Source organism: Bos taurus, chromosome 12 (genome assembly GCF_002263795.3).
Source record: "Bos taurus isolate L1 Dominette 01449 registration number 42190680 breed Hereford chromosome 12, ARS-UCD2.0, whole genome shotgun sequence".
Lineage (NCBI taxonomy): Eukaryota > Metazoa > Chordata > Mammalia > Artiodactyla > Bovidae > Bos > Bos taurus.
Window position 1 is genome coordinate 13945548 of NC_037339.1, and position 15433 is coordinate 13960980.

The 15433-nt window shown below is 41.3% G+C and overlaps 1 protein-coding gene across 13 annotated transcripts in view; it reads right to left on the minus strand.

Moving 5' to 3' along the window:
* ENOX1 (ecto-NOX disulfide-thiol exchanger 1) overlaps positions 1-15433 on the minus strand; it is a 680015-nt gene that overhangs the window by 606560 nt on the left and 58022 nt on the right. The window contains exon 2 of one of the 13 annotated variants that reach the window (XM_059892205.1): positions 6505-6649. The exons of the other annotated variants lie outside the window; for them this stretch is intronic. The gene's annotated coding sequence lies outside the window, so the exon portion shown is untranslated. The remainder of the gene's footprint in view (positions 1-6504; positions 6650-15433) is intronic. 13 annotated transcript variants of the gene reach the window in all.

Genomic DNA, 15433 nt, shown 5'->3' on the forward strand with positions numbered 1-15433 from the left:
AGCCCAAAAAAATACAGTCTGACACTGTTTCCACTGTTTCCCCATCTTTTTCCCATGAAGTGATGGGACCAGATGCCATGATCTTCCTTTTCTGAATGTTGAGCTTTAAGCCAACTTTTTCACTCTCCACTTTCACTTTCATCAAGAGGTTTTCAGTTCCTCTTCACTTTCTGCCATAAGGGTAGTGTCATCTGCATATCTGAGGTTATTGATATTTCTCCTGGCAATCTTGACTCCAGCTTGTGCTTCTTCCAATCCAGTGTTTCTCATGATGTACTCTGCATATAAGTTAAATAAGCAGGGTGACAATATACAGCCTTGATGTACTCCTTTTCCTATTTGGAACCAGTCTGTTGTTCCATGTCCAGTTCTGACTGTTGCTTCCTGACCTGAATACAGATTTCTCAAGAGGCAGGTCAGGTGGTCTGGTATTCCCATCTCTTTCAGAATTTTCCACAGTTTATTGTGATCCACACAGTCAAAGGCTTTGGCATAGTCAATAAAGCAGAAATAGGTGTTTTTCTGGAACTCTCTTGCTTTTTCCATGATCCAGTGGATGTTGGCAATTTGATCTCTGGTTCCTATGCCTCTTCTAAAACCAGCTTGAACATCAGGAAGTTCATGGTTCACGTATTGCTGAAGCCTGGCTTGGAGCAGGTGGCCAAAATATTGGAGTTTCAGCTTCAGCATCAGTCCTTCCAATGAATATTCAGGACTGATTTCCTTTAGGATGGACTGATTGGATCTCCGTGCAGTCCAAGGGACTCTCAAGAGTCTTCTCCAACAACACAGTTCAAAAGCATCAATTCTTCAGCGCTCAGCTTTCTTCACAGTCCAACTCTCACATCCATACACGATCACTGGAAAAACCACAGCTCTGACTAGATGGACTTTTGCTGGCAAAGTAATGTCTTTGGTTTTTTAGCATGCTGTCTAGCTTGGTCATAGATTTTCTTCCAAGGAGCAAGTGTCTTTTAATTTCATGGCTGCAGCCACCATCTGCAGTGATTTTGGAGCCCAACAAATAATCTCTCACTGTTTCCATTGTTTTTCCATCTATTTACCAGGAAGTGATGGAACCGGATGCCATGATCTTAGTTTTCTGAATACTGAGTTTTAAGCCAACTTTTTCACTCTCCTCTTTCACTCTCATCAAGAGCCTTTTTAGTTCTTCTCTTTTTGCCATAAGGTGGTGTCATTTGCATATCTGAGGTTATTGATATGTTTCCCAGCAATCTTGATTCCAGCTTATGCTTCATCCAGTCAGCCATTTCACATGATGTGCTCCACAAATAAGTTAAAAAAGCAGGGTGACAATTTAGGTAAGTCCAATTAACATTTCTTGTAGTGATGGTTTAGTGATGATGAACCTCTCTATCTTTTGCTTATTTGAGCAAATCTTGCTCTCTCCTGCATTTTGAGTGGTTATCTTTGCTGTGTAGAGAATTCTTAGTTGGAAGACTTTTTTTTTTTCTTCTTTTAGCACTTTGAATATTTAATGCCAGTGCCTTCTGGCCCACAAGTTTTGCTGAGAGCGATGGCAAAAGGTAGTAAGATCAAGTTTTGGAATGTGTTCAAATTTAATTTGCTACCAACTTAAAACACCCTGCTATTTACATAGGATGCTATATTTGAACCTCACACTAACCACAAGAGAAAAACTTATAGTAAATCACAAAAGACAATGAGAAAGGAATCTAAAGATGACACTAAATAAAATCATTAGAAAACAAGGGAGGAGAGAAAGAGAAGAAAAACAGGAATTACAAAAATGCCTAGAAAACAATTAACATACTAGCAACAAGCATATACCTATCAATAATCAAAGTAAATGGACCATATTCATCAATCACAAGACACAGAGTGGCTCAATGGATACAAAATCAAGATCCATATATATCTGCCTACAAGAAGCTTATTTCAGGAGAAAAAAAAACACAGGCTGAAAGCGAAGGGGTTAAAAAAGACACGCCATTCAAATGGAAATGAAAAGAAGGCTGGGGTATCTATATTCATATCAGAGAAAAAAGATTTTAAAGCAAGGACTGTACAGAAGACAAAGAAGGGCATTACATAAATGATAATAAGAAGAATCTAGCAAGAAGATAGAACGCTTATAAATGTACATGCACCCAGCATAGGAGTGCCAAGACATATAAAGTAATTGTTAGTGAACTGAAAGGGAGAAGTTGAAAGCAATACCTTAATGGTAAGGGATTTCAACATCCCACTTACATAAATGGATAGATCATCCAGACAAAAAATCAATAAGGAAACACTGGCCTTAAATGACACATTAGGTTGGATAGATTTAATAGATATATGCAGAACATTCCATGCAAAATCAATAGAAAAGACATTCTTCTCAAGTGCACATGAAATAGTCTCCTAGATAGGCTGCATGCTGGGACACAAAACAAGTCTCAGTCAATTCAGGAAAACTGAAACAATGCCATCCTCTCCAACTACAAAGGTACGAAAACTAAAAATCATCCACGAGGAAAAAACAGGAAAAAGCACAAAAGTATGGAGATTAAACAACATTCTACTGAACAACCAGTGAGCCATATAAGAAAGAGAAACTTTTAAAATACCTAATGAGAAATGAAAACAGAAATGAAGTACAACATACAAAAAATTATAGGATGTAGTGAAGTCTTTTCTAAGATAGATATTCACAGAGACACAGGCCTACCTCAAAAAAAAAATAAACAAAAAATCCCAAATAAACAATCTAACTTCATACTTAAAACACCAAGAAACAGAAGAACAAATGCAGTGTAAAACTAATCAAGAGAAAGTAGATAATAAACATCAGAGAGGAAATAAATAGAGGCAACAGAAAAGACTGATGAAACTAAGAGCTGCTTCTTTGAAAAGAAATTAAATCAACAAAACTTTGGCTAGACTAACCAAGAAAAAGAAATCAAAGAGGACTCAAAAATCAGAAATCAAAGAAAAAATGTATAACAGATAACACAAAAATACAAAGGATCATAAGAGACTACAACAAATAATTGTACACAAACAAAATAGACAACCGATAAAAATGGTTAAAGTTCTACAAATGTAGAATCTTCCAAGAACGAATCAGGAAGAAATAAAAAATCTGAATAGACTGAATACTAGCAAGGAGCTTAAGACCCCAAAATCTCCCAACAAACAAATGCCAGGACTAGATGGATTCACTTTTGAATTCTACAGATCACTCAAAGATCATCTATGGATCACTCTACAGATCATTTTCAAACTCTTCAAAAAATTGAAGAGGAATGAAGCCTTCCAAACATTTCATGAACCAGAATTTTCCTGATACCAAATCAGACAAGGACAATGTAAGAACAGAGAATTATAGGCAATATTCCTAATGAAAATAAGACACAAAAATTTTCAACAAAATATTAGTAAACTGGATATAACAATATTTTAAAAGGATCATATATCATGATCATGTAGTATTTATTAGAGAAATGTGAAGATGGTTCAATATACACAAATCAATCAATATGATATTATCACATTAACAAAAAGAAAGATAAAAATCATAAGATTATCTCAAGAGGTGCATAAGAAGCTTTAAAGAAAATTCAACATCCATTTATGATAAAAATTCCCAACAGTGCAGGTATAGAGCAGAATGTACCTCAATATAATAAAGGCCATATGTGATAAGCCCATAGTTAACATCATACTCAACAGTGAAAAGCTTAAAGCTTTTCCTCTAAGATCAGGAAGAAGACAGGGATGCCCATTCAGTTTTATTGAATATTGTATTGGAATTCCTAATCACAACAATTAGACAAGAAAAAAATACTAGGCATTCAAATTGGAAAGGAAGAAATAAAACTGTCACTAATTGCAGATGACCTGATACTGTATATATAAAACCCCAAAGATTTCATCAAAAACTGTTAGAAATAATAAATGAATTCAGTAAAGTAACAGGATAAAAAATTAATATGGAGTAAACTGTGATGTTTCTGAGTGAGTGACGAGTGAGTGATGTCTCTCAGTCATGTCCGACTCTTTGGGACCCCATGGACTGTAGCCTACTAGGCTTCTCCGTCCATGGAATTTTCCAGGCAAGAGTACTGGAGTGGGTTGCCATTGCCTTCTCCAGAGGATCTTCCTGACCCAGGGATTGAGCCCGGGTCTTCCGTATTGTAGGCAGACGCTTTTACCATCTGAGCTACCAGGGAAGTCCAGGATACAAAATTAATACAAAGTAACCTATGATGTTACTACACACCAATAACAAACTAGCAGAAAGAGAAATTAAGAAAACAATCTCATTTTCAATTACATTGAAAAGAATAAAATATCTGGGAATAAATTTAACCAAGGAGGTGAAGGACATATACTTTGAAAACTGTAAGACACTGATGATAGAAACTGAAGAAGATACAAATAAATGGAAAGATGTTCTATGTTCATGGACTGAAAGAATATTGTTAAAATGTCCCTAGTACCCAAAACAAAGCAATCCAACACAATCCATATCAAAAATCTAATGGCATATTCCACAAAATTAAAACACATAATTCTAAAATTTGTATGGAAATGCCAATGACCCCAAATAGTCAAAACTATTTAAGAAAGAACAAATCTGAAGTCACATTTCCTGATTTCAAACCATAGCACAAAACTATGATAATGAAAATAGTATAGCACTAGCATAAAAGCGGACATACAGATCAGTGGACCAGAATTTAGAGCCCAGAAATAAACTCACACATACATGGACAAAGGATTTATGATAAAAGAGCAAAGAACATATAATGAAGAATGGATAGTTTCTTCAAAATATAGTTCTGGAAAACGTGGACAGCCACATGCAAAAAATGAATCTAGACCACTATCATATACCATGCACAAAAATTAACTCAAAATGGAACACTTCAATGTAAGACCTGAAACCACAGGTGTCAGAAGAAAACATAGGTAGTAACCTCACTGTCATCAACCTTAGTGATGCTTTTGTGGATCTAACTCTGAGGACCAGGGAAATGAAAACAAATAGTACTATATCAAACTAAAAAGCTTCTGCACAGTGAAGGAAGATATCAAAATGAAAAGGAAACTATGGAATGTGAGAAGAAATTCTCAAACTATATATCCAATATGGGGTTAATATCCAACATATGTGAAGAACTCATAGAACTCAACAGTAAAAAAATTAAAACCGCATTAAAAACAGGCAGGGGATTTGAATACACATATTTCCAAAGAAGACCTATGGATGAACAACAGGCAGAGGAAAAGGTATTCCACATCACTAATTATAAGGAAAATGAAAATCAAAACTACAATGAGATCACACCTGCTAAAATGGTTATTATCAAGAAGACAAGAACAAAATAATGTGGAGAAAAAGGACCCATCATACACCACTGGTGTGACTGTATATTGATACACCCACTGGAAAACAGTATGGAGGGTCATCAAAAACATTAAGACTAGAACTACCACATGGCCAATGTATCTACCCAAAGAATATGTAAACGTTAACTCAAAAAGATATCTGCACCCCTATGCTCACTGCAGCATTATTTACAGTAACCGATATATGGAAATAACCTGAGTGCCCATCAACAGACAAATGGATAAAGAAAATGTGAGACAGACATGGACACAATGGAATATTACTTAGCCGTAAAAAGAACGAAACCCTGCCATTTGCGATAACCTGGACAAAGGTATGCTATATGAAATAAGTCACACAGAGAAAGACAAATACCATGTGATTTCATTCATATGTGAAATCTAACAACAACAACAAAAAAAAAAACACATTAACAAACAAAAGAAAAGAAGAGATCAGGTACAGAGATCATGTACAGGTACAGAGATCAGGTTACTGGTTACCAGAGGGGAAGGGGCTGGCTGTGGGTAAAAACTGGGATAGGAGGAAAGCTGTGTTGTGATGAATGGCAACTAGACTGATGACGGTGATCGCCTGGCACTACATACAGGCATCAAACTAAAACACTGTATATGCAGTGCTGTGCTCAGTCCCTAAGTCCTGTCCAACTCTTTGGAACCCTTTGGACTGTAGCCCACCAGGCTCCTCTGTCCATGGGGGTTTCCAGGCAAGAATACTGGAGAGGGTTGCCATTTCCTCCTTCAGGGGATCTTCCTGACCCAGGGCTCAAATCTGGGTCTCTCTCGTCTCCTGCACTGCAGGTGGATCCTTTGCCACTGAGCCATCAGGAAAGCCCCGTGATGAACATGTAAAATATCATGTAAGAAACGAGTTGCCAGTCCAGGTTCGATGCACGATACTGGATGCTTGGGGCTAGTGCACTAGGACGACCCAGAGGGATGGTATGGGGAGGGAGGAGGGAGGAGGGTTCAGGATGGGGAACACATGTATACCTATGGCGGATTCATTTTGATATTTGGCAAAACTAATACAATTATGTAAAGTTTAAAAATAAAATTAAAAAAATAAATAAAACATATAAATGATAATAGTAATAATAAGTGAAGTATATGGAGGCTCACCAACTAGAGATGCTCTTCTCTTGCTCTGACGTGTCCCAATCAGAAGAGCTAACACATCGGCAGTCAAAGTCACGCTTCTCTCCCTGAGACCAGGCCAGACTCTTTGTCTCCAAGGTCAGGTTTACTTTCCACCAGTAAGAAATGCCTGCAGGAGCAGTAACTGCTGGTCACTGTTGCTGCATATTTTTACAGCCACCTTCTGCCCCGGGCCACCTATGAGCCACTTAAAGATAGTTTTGATGCTCCTAACTTTTTTGGTAACCAGACATGATCCAAAGAGGGCATGATGACATATTAGTTTTCAAAGCAAGCCACTTATTTACACAACAAGGGAACGGAAAAAAAATGGTCATGCAACTGAAAAAAAAATGTAAAACCACAGAAAGGCACACACGGAAGGACAGAGAAGATCTCAAGCTTTTAACTCTACCTTTCGTTATGCAACTCACGGTTCCAACTTTACTCATCCAGTGACCATCCCATCATCCGCATGAGATTAAAAAATGAACTACTAGGGAACACTAGAATCCGCCCCCAAAAAATATTCTTATGCTTTAAACAATCAAGGACAAGGCGAAGACCAGCCTTAATGGAGGAAGTAGAAATTCTCCTCTGGTCAGAATTCAGCTCCAAAGAGACTAAAGAAAACATATTGCTTCTTTTAGGCAAAAGCATTGGAACTTTGGCCTCAAGGGCAAAGTCTTACACCAAGAACATCCTGAATATTGTCTCAGTCCTTTCTTTCCTCTGTGCAAATGTTGGTTGTTGTTGCTGTTGAGTCACTAAGTCATATCTGACTCTTTGCAACCCCACGAACTGCAGCACACCAGGATTCCCTGTCCTTCACTATCTCCCGGAGTTTGCTCAAACTCATGTGCACTGCAGAGAAGGCAATGGCAACCCCCTCCAGTACTCTTGCCTGGAAAATCCCACAGACGGAGGAGCCTGGTAGGCTGCCATCCATGGGGTCGCGAAGAGTCAGACACGACTGAAGCAACTTAGCAGCAGCAGCAGCAGCGTCCATTGAGTTGGCAATGCCATCCAACCATCTCATCCTCTGTCACCCCTTTCTCCTACTGCCCTCAATCTTTCCCAGCATCAGAGTCTCTTCTAGTGAGCTGGCTCTTCACATCAGGTGGCCAAAGGATTGGTGCTTCAGCTTCAGCATCAGTCCTTCCAATGAATACTCACGCTTGACTTCCTTTAGCCTTGACCAGTTTGACCTCCACGCTGTCCAAGGGACCCTCCAGAGTCTTCTCCAGCACCACAGTTCTAAAGCATCCACTCTTTGGCTCTCAGCCTTCTTTATGGTCCAATTCCTACAGCCATACACGACTACTGATACTGACACCCCATCTCTTTCCTGGGGTCCTTCTTGCCATCTCAGACTCCAGAGTACAGGCTGAAGTCCCCCAGAGCACTTTCTGTTGTTGCTGTCGTTAATCTTGACAATGTTGTGCTGGTTTCTGCCATACAACAAAGCGAATCAGCCATAATGACACATATATCCCCTCCCTCCAGGTCATCACAGAGCATCACACTGGGCTCCCTGTGCTCCACAGTATGTTCTCACCAGCTACTTTAACAAACTCAAGTTACATGGCTTTTTATGATCATTCTGTGGCTAATTTCTCACTACACATGTTCAACTGGATGGAAGTAAAGGACTAACACCCACCTTCAGATCCAGCAATCATCCCCCTGCACACACACAACCAGTACAGGTCCTGCTTTGCAACTGTGTTCATGGCTAGCTTTGCGACCCCATGGACTGTGGCCCACCAGTCTCCCCTGTCCATGGAAATCTCCAAGCAAGAATACTGGAGTGGGCTGCTATTTCCTTCTCGAGGGGATCTTCCTTACCCAGGGATCGAACCCAGGTCTCGAGCATTGCAGGTGGATTCTATACCATCTGAGCCACCACGGAAGCCCCAGAATTTTGCTTCCCTCACTCTTGGTAGACAATGTAGACGTAGATTAAAATTACTTCAATCTACGTCCTTTTCTACCCTTGGCTGGCAGGCAACCTAAGTAGACTGTCATTAAACAGTGGTTCTAGAAAGTTTGTGTTAGGCATGGGGTTCCCTGAAGTCAGGGGGCTCACCACAGGGATGGTGAAAGATGGTGGTGGAGTCCACATGTGGCTGCTGCGGAGGAAGAGGGGAGGGAGAAGAGACCAGGCAGAAGTGTGCAGAAGCGCTGATCTGAATTAAACGCTGTGCGGCACAGCCCAGGGAAAGGCAGGATTCAACAGCCTCCCTCCCCCACCTCCCCACCCCACCCTTTAATCAAATGTACGGAGCCATCTGAAAAACAGTATCAACTTTGAAGGTTTGTTTAATGCTAAAATCATTACCCTTACTATTAGGCATTTGATTACTGATTCTTTCATTTTAAAGAAATTCTTTCATTTTAAAGAAAAACAAATTTTCAGGTAAGCTGTAGGTACAAATTAGGCATTTTTGCACATCTGGTATAGACACTAGTATCACCAATCCACAGCAAGAAATCCTTCTAGACTTAAAACAAAAGCCCCCGCTTAGCCTCCTTTCTATCACAGGAAATGTACAATAGTCTAAAATAGTCAAGGCCCTGCAACCAGCTGTGCGAATTTAGTACCCCTTGGGCTTTCATAAAACCAATTTCCCCTCCTTTTATTTCCCTTTACTTTTTTCTTTTGATCTTTTTTTTCTTCTTCCTTGAAGAGGTATGAAGAGACAAAAATGAGGTGGGGATGGGGCAAGAGACCTATGAATCAAACCAGACTGGATTTCACGAGTCAAGAGCACATTCTTTTCCTCGGGTAGTCCTCAGAATAAAAGAAAAAAGGGAAAACCTCAAATTCGTAAGTTTCAGTTCAATGCTATTGCTTAATGTGGAATTAAATACAATCCTAAGGGAAATTAACCCTGAATACTCATTGGAAGGACTAACACTAAAGCTGGAAGCTCCAATATTTTGGCCACCTGATGCGAATGGCTGACTCACTGGGAAAGACCCTGATGCTGGGAAAAACTGAGGGCAAGAGGAGAAGGGGGCGACAGAGGATGAGATGGTTGGATGGCATCACCGACTCAATGGATATGAACTTGGGCAAACTCCAGGAGATAGCAAAGGACAGGGAGGCCTGGCGTGCTGCAGTTCATGGGGTTGCAAAGAGTCGGACACGACTCAGCGACTGAACAACAGCAATGACAAAATACAGTCTGAACAAAATAGTATCATTTGTCAAGTTAAAGACTTTGAGGGGGTCAAAAGCATTTTGCTTATTTCTTCCTGTAGCTATTTGCCAGGCCATCTTAGATCGCAAGACTTCATGAGGTGGCTACATCCATCTGGGTCTAGTGTAGTGGCTCACCTCTCCAGCATTTAACACTCTGTCCCTTCAGTGGACATCTGGAGAGCTTGGGCAAATGCATCATTTTTTCCCATAAAGTGCACTGAGATCAAGGGCTCTCTGGGATGGTAACAGAGGCTGAGTAAAATAAGAATTTAATACATTCGTTTGAGAACATGAGTACTGGGTTAAGGGGGAAAAAAAGAAAAACTTCAACACATTTGCTCACAGCAGAACTTGCTGCAGAATGTGAGACGCAGTGGGAATTGCTAAGCGAGAGATACAGTGAGCCATATTTCCCAAGACTTACCTGGCCACTAAAACTCCTCGGGGCTGCATGTGTGCTAAGTTGCCTAGTCGTGTCTGACTCTTTGTAACCTTATGAACTGTAGCCCGCCAGGCTCCTCTGTCCATGGGATTCTCTAGGCAAGAATACTGGGGTGGGTTTCCATGCTCTCCTCCAGGGGATCTTCCCAACCCAGGGATCGAACCTGCATCTTTTACAACACCTGCATTGGCAAGTGGGTTCTTTATGACTAGTGCCACCTGGGAAGCCTCTTCTTGGGGTTACATGTCACTAATCAATGTTCTATAAAACATAAGTAGAAGATAGAAAATGGACTACATATTTGCAACCCAATCATACATATTTACAAAATGGTTTGCCTAAGTTCATAAACAGCAGCTGGAGGTGTGTGGATACCAAGAACCTGAGTGCCTGGGAGAGGAGGGTGGAGAGCAAGTTTCTGCCCTTTCTTTGGTCAGGTAAGCTGGGCACCCAGTTACCTTCCAACACAAACCTGAGTCCCTCTCTCAGCTTTATTCATTCTTAGTTGTGGCATGGGGGATCCTTTAGTAGTAGGATGTGGGGTCCAGTTCCCCCAAAAGGGACTGAACCTGGGCCTCCTGCACTGGGAGTACAGGGTCTTAGCCACTAGACCACCAGGGAAGTCCCTCCCCTTCCCTGAATTTGCGGTCCCCTCTATCCACGGAGTAGGGAATCTTTTCCACTCTCACAATTTTACCTACCATCCGTATGCCATGTGTTTACTCACTCAGTCATGCCCAATTCTTTGCAACCCTTTGGACTGTAGCCCACCAATTTCCTCTGTCCATAGGATTTTCCAAGCAAGAATACTGGTGTGGGTTGCCATTTTCCTTTTTCAGGGGATCTTCCTGACCCAGGGATTGAACCCGTGTCTCTTGTGTCTCCTGCATTGCAGGTGGATTCTTTACCTGCTGATCCATCAGGGAAGAGCTGTATGCTAATGGATCCAAAATTGATAACTAGAGTTAGCCACCTTAAACACTTCTGAAGCAAAGAGAAGAAAAGAAAGGAAAAAAAAAAAAACAGGGAGACAAAAGGAGAGAAGAGTGGACTCTCCAGGGCTGGCCGTGCAGCAGAGAAACTGTTCCTGTCCCATGGAACATCAAATCGGGCCTTGCCTCTTCCTTCTCCATAAACCTGATCCTCCACTTCTGCTCCCAGTTTCCTCTGTAGATGCCAGCACTCCTCTAGCTGCCCAAAGAAGAAATCTCAGACTCATTCTATTTTCCACTGTTGCCCTCAGAACCTTCCATCCAGTTAAACTCCAAGCTGGGCTGCTTTTACCAACAAGATTCCAATTCTCCCTTTTAGCCTGGATAACCCCCCAAAATCTCCCTTTAAATAGTGTGCATGCCTCTGGCCATGTTCCACCCTCAAACCCATCCCCAGAGAACCTGGTGAAACACAAAACCGACTCCATCAAGTGTGTGTGCTCAGTCACTTCAGTCGTGTCTGACTCTTCGCAACCCCATGGACTGTAGCCCGCCAGGCTCCTCTGTCCATGGGATTCTCCAGGCGAGACTTCTGGAGTGGGTTGCCAGCTCACTCTCCAGGGGATCCTCCTGACCCAGGGACTGAACCTGAGTCTCTTACGCCTCCTGCATTGGCAGGCAGGTTCTTCACCACTAGCGCCCCCTGGGAAGCCCTGTCTCCATCACATCTGTAATCAAAACCCTTCATCAGCACCGTATCATCTAGAGGCCAAAGCCCCAACTCCCTAACTCAGGCTCCCATGTAGCCTCTGCCCAACGCCCAGCCTCACCGTCAGGGGCCCGTACTTCACGTGGTCTGGAAACTGCTCCTGACTTCCTGCTGTGCCTGAGTTATTTCTGACCTTGGTACTTCTGTCTATGCTGTTCCCTCATCCTCAGCTTCACCCTGAAGTATTCAGCTCAGGCACCCTCTCCTCCAGGAAGCCTTCCCTGGCCCCAGCGAGTCTGGCAATCCATTCCCAGTACTTCTGTGATACTCTGTAACCTGCTACCTTCATAGGCTGCCTCACTCTTACTTATATATTTATTTTAAACTGAAGTATAGCTGATATATTTATTTTTAAGTGTTTTTAAATCTGGACCATTTCTAAAGTCTTCACTGAATTGGTTACTGTGGGAAAAAGTAATTATCTTATAATTAAAATAAATAACTTTTTTAGACGTGAAAGTAAAAATGTTAGTTGCTCAGTCATGTCTGACTGATTCTTTGTGACCCCATGGACTGCAGCCTGCCAGGCTCCTCTGTCCATGGGATTTGCCAGGCAAGAATACTAGAGTGGGAAAATTAGTATACTACCCAAAGCAATCTATAGATTCAATGCAATCCCTATCAAGCTACCAACGGTATTTTTCACAGAACTAGAACAAACAATTTTGCAATTTGTATGGAAATACAAAAAATCCTTGAATAGCCAAAGCAATCTTGAGAAAGAAGAATGGAACTAGAGGAATCAATGTGCCTGACTTCAGACTACACTACAAAGCTACAGTCATCAAGACAGTATGGTACTGGCACAGAGGCAGAAATATAGATGAATGGAACAAAACAGAAAGCCCAGAGATAAATCCACATACCTATGGACACCTTATCTTTGATAAAGAAGGCAAAAATATACAATGGAGAAAAGACAATCTCTTTAACAAATGGTGCTGGGAAAACTGGTCAAACGCCTGTAAAAGAATGAAACTAGAACACTTTCTAACACCATACACAAAAATAAACTCAAAATGGATTAAAGATCTAAATGTAAGACCAGAAACTATAAAACTCCTAGAGGAAAACATAGGCAGAACACCCTCTGACATAAATCACAGCAGGATCCTCTATGACCCACCTCCCAGAGTAATGGAAATAAAAGCAAAAATAAACAAATGGGATTTAATTAAACTTAAAAGCTTTTGCTCAATGAAGCAAACTTTAAGCAAGGTGAAAAGACAGCCTTCAGAATGGGAGAAAATAATAGCAAACAAAGCAACTGACAAAGAATTAATCTCAAAAATACACTAGCAGATCATGCAGCTCAATACCAAAAAAATAAACAACCCAATCAAAAAATGGGCCAAAGAAGTAAACAGACATTTCTCCAAAAAAGACATACAGATGGCTAACAAACACATGAAAATCACTCAACATCACTCATTATCAGAGAAATACAAATCAAAACCACACTGAGGTACCATCTCATGCTGGTCAGAATGGCTGCGATCCAAAAGTCTACAAACAATACATGCTGGAGAGGGTGTGGAGCAAAGGGAACCCTCTTACACTGTTGGTGGGAATGCAAACTAGTACAGCCACTGTGGAGAACAGTGTGGAGATTCCTTAAAAAACTGGAAATAGAACTGCCATATGACCCAGCAATCCCACTGCTGGGCATACACATCGAGGAAACCAGAACTGAAAGAGACACGTGTACCCCAATGTTCATTGCAGCACTGTTTATAATAGCCAGGACATGGAAGCAACCTAGATGTCCATCAGCAGACGAATGGACAAGAAAGCTGTGGTACATATACACAATGGAGTATTACTCAACTATTAAAAAGAATACATTTGAATCAGTTTTAATGAGTTGAATGAAACTGGAGCCTATTATACAGAGTGAAGTAAGTCAGAAAGAGAAACGCCAGTATATTAACAGTATATATATTACAGTATATTAACACATATATATGGAATTTAGAAAGATGGTGATGATGACCCTATACGCAAGACAGCAAAAGAGACACAGATGTAAAGAACAGACTTTTGGACTCTGTGGGAAAAGGCAAGGGTGGGATGATTTGAGAGAATAGCATTGAAACATGTATATTGCCATATGTGAAATAGGAACAACAAAAAAAAGAATACTATAGTGGGTTGCCATTTCCTCCTCCAGGGGATCTTCCTGACCCAGAGATCAAACCTGGGTCTCCTGCACTGGCAGATGGATTCTTTACCACTGAGCCACCAGGGAAGCCCTAGTTACTATATTGCTCCTGTTTTGTGTTTTGGTTTGCTGGCTAAGAGTTATATAGGACCTTAGCTCACTGACCAGGAATCAAACCTGCACCGCAAGCACTGGAAGGCGAAGTCTTAACCACAGGACCACCAGGGAAGTCCCCTTACTCTTCCTTGAGGGTGTGTCTCGTCCTTGAGGGCAGAAGCAATGTATTACCTCTGTATACTGTCACCCTGCTTATTTAACTTATGCAGAGTACATCATGTAAAAAGCTGAGCTGGATAAATTACAAGCTGGAATCAAGATTTCAGGGAGAAATATCAACAACCTCAGATATGTGGATGATGTCACTTTAATGGCAGAAAGTGAAGAGGAAGTAAAGAGCCTCTTAATGAGGGTGAAAGAAGAGAGTGAAAAAGCTGGCTTAAAACTCAATATTCAAAAAACTAAGATCATGGCATCGGGTCCCATCACTTTATGGCAAATAGATGGGGAAAAAGTGGACACAATGACAGATTTTATTTTCCTGGGCTCCAACATCACTGGGAATGATGACTGCAGCCATGAAATTAAAAGGCACTTGCTTCTTGAAAGGAAAACTATGACCAACCTAGACAGCATATTAAAAAGCAGAGACATTACTTTGTGATAAAGGTCTGTATAGTTAAAGCTATAGTTTTTCCAATAGTCATGTACAGATGTGAGAATTGGACCATAAAGAAGGCTGAGTGTCAAAGAATTGATGCTTTTGAACTGTGGTGTTAGAGAAGACTCTTGAGAGTCCCTTGGACAGTGAGGAGATCAAACCAGTCAATCCTAAAGGAAAAAAACCCTAATACTCAGTGTGAGGACTGATCATGAAGCTGAAGCTCCCATACTTTGGCCACTTGATATGAAGAGCCGACTCACTGGAAAAAACCCTGATGCTGGGAAAGATTGAAGGCGAAAGCAGAAGCGGGCAGCTGAAGATGAGATGGTTAGATAGCACCACTGACTCAATGGATATGAATCTGAGCAAACTCCAGGAGACAGCCTGGAGGGGTGTCTGGTGTGGGGAAGGGGAGCCTGGTGTGCTGCAGTCTGTGACGTCACGGAGAGTTGGACATGACTTAGCAAATGAACAACAGCAACAACCAAGTTCCGAGCACTGTGCCGATTACGTAAGAGGCGACCAACGACATGCCCACACCATAAGCAGCTATGACAAGCACAGACCCACTCACCCGACTTTGTCCCTGAGTTCCCGCCCACCTCTAAGAACCATGGCCAAGCTCTAGGTAAGAGCCATGGTAAGTCATATCAATTTGCCATACACAAGAGAGTACTCCAA